This window comes from Neomonachus schauinslandi, chromosome 3 (genome assembly GCF_002201575.2).
Source record: "Neomonachus schauinslandi chromosome 3, ASM220157v2, whole genome shotgun sequence".
NCBI lineage: Eukaryota > Metazoa > Chordata > Mammalia > Carnivora > Phocidae > Neomonachus > Neomonachus schauinslandi.
Window position 1 is genome coordinate 49854680 of NC_058405.1, and position 8087 is coordinate 49862766.

Here is an 8087-nt window from a genome sequence, read left to right on the forward strand (position 1 = left end):
TAAAAAATAATAAAAAATAAAAACATTCTAAAACTACTATATATGCATATAACCCTTATGACAGTGAAACAAAATATATGCTTGAGGTTTTGAAGGGAGAGGATGATTCAGTAATATCATGTAGTGGTCAGATCTTAAATGAAGTTACATGTCTACTTCTGGGCAACAGATTTTTAAAATGACTTTAAATATTACAAAAGCATTAAAATATTAAGTGCAATAATTGATTTAAAATAACTGCTTTTCACTTAACTAGACTCACTTGACTAGTTACAAAGATGTATAAAATAGAATCCTTACCCTTAAGGAAATTTTGTAATGTAGGATAACAGATCCACAGACAAACAACCCTCAAGCATGTGAGAAATGCTGTAAAGGATACATATACCAAGAATGAATGCAGTTAACTTGGGGAAACATGCTAACATAGGGTAACTGAAGGTATTACTATAATCTGGACTTATCCCTCAATCTACTATATTCTTGACCTCCCTAAAGTCCTGGGATAATGCAGTGAGGACAAAGATCAGTCGATATTATAGTCTTAGTAAATGCAATGATTCCAGAATGCTCATAGCATTAAAGGGGCAGACAATGCCAACACCTACTTACTCAAAGTAATAACTTTCACAGACGACTACTTCATATGTAGGTTTTATGAGTACACTACATTATTCTTCTCAATTTAAAACTACTTTTCTTCCATCAAAATGAAAACCCACTTATTTAAAAAAAAAATCATCAAAGTGATTAGAAGTATGGTTCTACAAATGCAATCTTTGTCCCCAGGTTAGAACTGTTTATTTGCAATAATTTCATCCAGTCAGTACTGTATAATCTGTGGGATCATGGTATCTGAGACATACTGCCTAAACTTAATCAGCCTAGCCCTAACTCTTGGTTGCCTCGCAAACCTTTGCAATTGTCCAAGCAGCCTTCTTTGTTTTTCCCAGTAATCGAGGGTGTGTCAAGACCCACTTTGCTGTGTTATTTTTTTTCTTGTTCACCTGATGTATAGGAGTTGCTCAGCTAGTTTCTGGATTTCTTTCAGAGGAAATTGTTCCATACATAGATGTAGATTCAGTGTGTCCATGGGAGGCGGTGAGTTCAAGAGCCTCGTTAAATGGGAACCATCTTGAATTGGAACTCCTGTGTCCCTGCATTTCTTGATTTGTGGCCTCCTCACTCCATCTTCAAAGCCATCAGTGGGTTGGGTTCTTCTCAGGCTTTAAGTATCTCTGACCTCCCATTTTGCCATATATCTCAAACTCGTGGGTATTCTACAAGGTCTCACTTTTCAAATCTTATTATGAAAAATACTGCCTCCTTAATGTACAATTTCAGGAAAACACAACCATTTCTAAAAATATATAAATCTCAGTTTTATATACCTATATGCAAAGTATAAAGATATATAAAATTTAAAAAATAAACAGAAGTGATAAAAGCATTCTGTTAGAGGAATAGAGAGAAATAAAGTAGAGGTGAAGTACATGTAATCCATAATGCTGTCCTCTTAGCTGGATGCCCAGCATAGGTTATCACCATCAATTTGCATTCATTCTATTCTAGAATCTTTGCCAATGGAGAGAATTGTGTGTATTTAAATTATGAAACACTTAGTCACAACTTCATGCTTTTCCTCAAATATTTGAACATGTTCATCTTAAAAGAAAATGGTGACATATTCTGTGATGGCATATAGACCAAGCCTGTATTAAAGATATCTATACCGTCAGAGACAGATCTTAGTCTTTTAAAAGATAGTATATAATAAAGATTATAATTATTATACCAAAATTTTCTCTTTTCTTCTTAGAAATAATGAGCACCTATCACTATAAGTGTTCAAACCCAAGTGATATGCTTGCATTTCAGAATGGTTCAGAAGATATTTACAAATTGGGACAAAAAGGCAGATAGGCTCTAAGATAGCTTTTTATACAGAAAATCCATCATTCCTTAGGTACTGGATGAAAGAAATAAAACATTAAACTTACCTTTTTTTTCTTTACCAGCACCTCACTATTTTTAGAAATACGTTTATATTTATGTTATCTATTACTGTTCTTCTTTTTAAAATATGTCAAAACAGGAAATTTTTACTGATTCAGTCTGATTAGAATTGTTTCAACTCAGTAAGGTTGCTCTAAACATTATGTACAATAGATGAAGAAAAAGGTGTAAAAGGAAATTAATGAGGGCATAAACTGCAAAGGAATAGTTGTATCATTTGAGAAGCTTATTTCTCTCAAGAGCACCATTGTAACTGTTAGCATTGTGGTCACCCTTGACTCTACCCTTTAACCAGCTAAGAGACCTTGGACAAGCTTCATAGTCCCTCCAGGGCTTGGTTCTTTCATCTGTGGCTGAAAGGATTTAGTCAAGATGATTTCTAAGATTATTCCCATCTCTATGGCTTTATTATTTCAGGTACCACACAGAACCATATCAAGAGGAGAATATCGTTTATTGATTTGGATAACTTTATCTTAAGTAACAAATTACATTTAAAACTTCCCTGGCAATAATCTTTTACATATTATCAAAATAGCTGAAAATACAACTTTAAGAATGAAGTGTTTCAGTTTTGTTTATAGGCTTTAGTGGAGAAAACCATTTCATGACAAGAGGTAATAAGCAATGCAGCCATTTTTTATAGAAAAATAGATATAAAGTTATATATTTTTAGATATTTTCCATCCAATCTCAGCTATAAATGTCTTTATCACCTACAGTTATCTTTGGAATTAAATCTTTTGAGAGATGAATGCTGTAGACTATTTAATGCTTCAGCAGGTTTAGATGCTTATAACTTGTGAAAAGTTAAAATGTTTTCCCTTTTATTTCATAACCATTCTAAATTTTTATTGTTGCTTTTGAAATAGATATTTTAGAAACAAAAAGGATATGAGTGATCAGCTAGCCCAATTTTGGCATTTTTAAACCAAGACCACACATTCTTTTCACTCCTCCCATCAAGAGGTGATAGCTAGAGCCCTTGCTGTTCAAGCTCTGAGGTACTCCTTGTGAGATGCTCCACACACTGACGTGGTTGCATGCTGGAGAGGCCACCTGTACATAATCTGAGTGATGACTGGAGCTGAGTTTAGCCTCTGCCATTCCCAATGAGACATCACATGACTGGAATTCTTTTGGATCCTCCATTCCAGCCCTTCTGCCAACTGAATAGCCCTGAGTGACTTCCATCAAAACTACATGAAAGAGGAGACTCACCCATCTGAGTACTGCTACATTATTGATTCATAAAATTATGAGATATAATAAAGTGATTGTTGTTTAAGCAACTAACTTTTGGATAGTTTTTGTCTTGTTTTTATTTTTACTGCACCAATAGATAAACAGACTTTGGTCCATGAAAGTGAGGTGCTAACATTACAAAATCTAAAATGTATGGCTCTGGTCTGGGGACAGGGCAACAGGCAAAAGCCTGACAAGGCTTAAAATGAATACTATAGAGGACTTGAAGAGATTGAAAAAAAAAAAATTACTAGGAGGTGGTAGAAAGTTTGGTACTACTTCTACCCAGGTAACCTGGAAAATATATAATGTACTTAATAAACTTGATAATCTAGTTAAGATGATTTCTGGATGAAGTGTTGAAGATGCTACCTTGTTTCCCCCAGTTGTCTTTTTAAAAATGAGAGAAAAGAGAAATGAAATAATCAACTGCTAATAGAATATGGAGTGAATGTAAAGGGCTTAGGACAACCATTCCAACCAGCGAGTGGTCCTCAAAGTAAGAGATGGTCTCAGGGTAGAGATAACATCTAATGCACTGCCAGTAGAACATACCCTGTGGTTGTAAGATCCCTTAAGACTTCAGAAGGATTTAAGGAAGTATCAAATGTACCCTCTCAGTAACAAAAAGAAAAAGGGCATGCCATATTAGATGCTCTAAGACAGACAATAGTGCTTGGTGCACAAACAACAGCTTCACAGGAAAACCAAGATAGAGAAGGATTTACCTCAAAAAGATTTATGGGTTTGGTTTTGTCTAATGGAACAGATTAGGAATTGACACACAAAAGGCTCATGAGATTTTTAAGGAATTATATTAGCATTGAACAGGACAGAAAGAGTTAAAAAAAAAAAGAAAGGCCTAGAGATAACCAAAATTCTATATACAAGAAACATTCTAAGAAAACCAAATTTTACAGAAAACAGATTTTATGGAAAAGGAAGTTTTCAGAGGGCAGGACCAAAGCCATGTAGAATTATTATAACCCAAAGTCCAAGACTAAACCTCAATTGGGAAATGAAAATATCTGCCCGATTATATTTAAGAATTGCTATAGGATAGTGATTGTCTTATTTTCTCTGTTCTGGAAAAGGAATATTTACTATGATTATCCTATGCCTGCTTCATCTTGGGACATTCATTTGTCCCAAGGGGACAGATCATTTGTCTTTTCATTTCACAGGTCTACAGTCTAAGAGTAACTTTATCCAAGGGGGAAAAATACCCTAAACCAAGATATTTTTATAGCTAGATATAATTTAAATGCTGTGATCCTGGACCTTGAACCTGAGCTTCGTAACATAATAGAATGAGACTTTTGGTGGTTCTTGCATGATGAAGGAGAAGATCAATACTGTTGTAGGGCTTGTACTCCAGTGGTTTAAGCATGAAAGCAAATTATTTGAAACTTCTTTTATGCAGGTCAATGATCCCTCCCCTTGAATATGTACGTGATTGAGATTGCTTCAACCAGTAGAGCATGGCAGAAGTGGTGTTAGATTGTCTAATATCATGAAACTTTCACCTTCTTCACTTGACACCCTGACCTACCATATAAGAAATCTAACTACTCTGCAGATGTGATACTGAAGAGGCCACATTAGGCATTTTGTTGATAATTCCAGCTGAACTCAGCCTTTCAGATGTACCCTCCAAGTCACCATATGTGTAAGTATGCAATTTGCAGCTTCTAATCCACACTATCTAATGGTTGAATATCATCAAGTGGCCTCTATTACACCACATGAAACAGTAGGATTATGCAACAGATCTCTGCTGGAAGTTCTGACCCACAAAATTTGTGTGATACAGTAGAATGGTTGTAGGAGTTTTACTACTAAGTTTTGTGGTCTTTTGTTCCACAATAGAGATCTAGAACATATACCTTCTCCTTTAAAGGTCAATCTTTAACAGATAAAATTATGGCAAGGAGAAATGAAGTGATTTGTACAAGTTTATGCAATAGTGTAAGGGGAGAATTGCGGTGCAAAACCAGAGCCCATATCTCCCTTTTATTTCCACTGTACCTCATCATCCTAATGGAGTGCATTTTTTTGTATAATGCTATCTTACAATGTTCAGAAATCAAGTAATCAACTTTATAAAAGTCAAACATGCTTTTTTTTCCGTCCTTCTGTTTCTTTCCTTTTACCTGATTGTCTTCTGCTATTTAATATTTTGAGACTCTGCCCACATAACAAGACAATAAGCATAGGTGAATTCTAATTTTTAGTGGACTTCAAAATAGAAATGCAGGGTAGCCTGAAGACAGTAATTTCGAATCACAAGCATCTGCGATTACATCTTTTCTGTTTTAACAACACCTGTGGTACCCGAAGTGAGACTCATTTTCTAACTTCTCTTGATAAGACTGTGAGAAATTAACAACAGTAGTTCCTGAAACTATCAAGACTAAAAATGTCAGTGACACTGATTACAGATGTAAGTGATATTAAAATAGAAGGCTTCTGTGAGAGGTCACCCAAAACTTGCAAGAATTTTTTTGGCTCTTAGTACCAATAATTACTACAATGACTGTATATTGCATAGAAATATCAAGGGTTTTATGGTTGAAACAGGAGATCTGACAGGTATGGGAAGATGAGGTACAGTATCTGGGGCAAACAATATGTGAATCAATACAGCAACTTTCTTAAGCACAATGTTAGAGGTGTCGTATCTATGGGTAATAACAGCCCAAACACCAGTGGATCTCAGTTCTTCACCTATGGCAAGCAGTCACATTTGGACATGAAATATACAGTATTTGGAAAGGTAATAGATGTTCTGAAGACTCTAGATGAATTAGAGAAGTTACCAGTGAATGAGAAGACATGTCAACCTCTCAATGATGTGCACATTAAGGACGTAACTATTCATGCCCATCAATTTGTGCAGTAGCTGTAGTAGACCTGGAAAGATACTTGGCAAACCATTCGAGGAACACACCTACAGTGGTTTATGCAGTTTTAATTATACCAAAAGACTGCATCATCCTTCTGCTTGTTTACAACTAAAATCTCCTGAGTTGGTGGTACCAAGGGGACCCAAATGGCTTTTACTCCCACTATTAGAGCATTTTCTTTGCTAAAACTATTATCCAATGTATTTCTTTAAGTTTGATTTTTTAAAATCCTCTAATTTTTTGTTACATATAAACATTCATTTAAAAAATAGAAATACATTATTTCTGTGATAAAGACTTAATGCCCTACCTATTTCTCTGCCCCCATTCACTGTCATCCCTTATAACTAGAATGAAAAGCACTTAATTTCACACTGTCTTCTGAGCTACAGTCAATCCAACCCCAGGATCAAGGAAGACTTTATTCAGAGAAATTTATAAGTTCCAAGCAAGCAGATTTGCATTTCTGCACTGAGGTAACTCTTTGATAACTGCACTCTTTTCTTGTGATCACTTCTCCTTCCAAGTTTGGTTTTTGAGATGAAGCCATCCTATATTCTATATCAAGTAACTGAGTCTCTGTCCCTTGTTTAATCTCATGCCTGGGTCCTGGTTTGGATTTCCTGCACATTTCCCCTATTCACCCAGGATTGTGTCCCACTCTATTCTTGGAGATTCTATATTCAAATCTTGTTATGAAAATTTTAGCCTTGCAGTGGAAATTATGCTAATTTTCTCCAATTTCTTTGGTGTTCTGTAATTCTCTCTAGAATCTTTACTTTAGTATTTAGCTGCCTTAACTTAGTTTTAAGTTACTTAACACCTAACTCTTACACTCTTGCTGGTATTCCTGGACCTAGTGTGTGGCCTGCCTGTCTATCCACCTGTCATGACCCATTATTGTTTAGTGCTCACCATTGTATTCTCCAGATAAAATGCTTTGCCTGTCTGGCTGGATTTCCATCACTCGATTCTTGTTCAATTTGCAAGAACTGATTTTATCTCAGTGTTGGCTTTTAGTCTCCCACTTGTATCCAACCTAAACTCTTCCTGCCACTACCAAGTCCTATATTAGTTAGAGGACAGCTGCTGGATGATAGCTAATAGAGAGACAGTTAAATCGCTCTAATAATTAAAAGTGGATTGTAAATCAGTTGTTCTAATACAATTTTAATAAAAATTTACCTCTTTAATAACTTATAAGAAAATACTCATGCTATTCTTTCTCCTTGGTCTTCGATAAGAATCATAAATTCAGAAATTGAATATCAATTTTTTAATATGTGCATATTTACAAAGGTCACTATTTAAGTGAAAGGGGTAGTTTTCATATTTACCTTTAAATAATAGAATTCTCACAGTGGAAAAGTATGATGCCTATTTATATATAAAGCCACAGCTTTTCTCTGGGATGCAGTGAAATAAAGCATATGACCATGATGTGTGTAATGTTTTTATTTAAAAAGTTAATAATTCTGACCTGGATTTTTTATCAAGAACTTAATATGACTTATATATGTGTATATACATATGTATATATATATGTGTGTGTGTGTGTATATATATATATATACATATATACATATATATGCATATCAACTATTGTAATCATTTACAAAGTAAAAAAAAACGTTGCAAGTTTTTAAGATGTTCTTCATTATATTGTATGGACTAAGTATTTGTCTTGGTCCAATTAGGAGATAGAGCCACACAGTAACTTAAATAGGGGAAGTTTAATATTAAGAATTATTAAGCTATGATAAAATCATAACTATAAATGAAAAGAGTATGTTCTAAAGGGCTCCTCCACCTTCTCCTAGAGCTAAGGAAATGTACCAAAGAAGGACATACTTAGGATATATTCCAACCTGTGCCAGGATAGTGTTCAGACCTAGTTTGAACAGTGAGGTTTGTTGGATC

General features: G+C 34.7%; 1 pseudogene; it reads left to right on the forward strand.

Moving 5' to 3' along the window:
* The first annotated feature begins 5680 nt into the window (after positions 1–5680).
* LOC123324294 lies at positions 5681–6163 on the forward strand (annotated as a pseudogene).
* The last annotated feature ends 1924 nt before the right edge of the window (positions 6164–8087 follow it).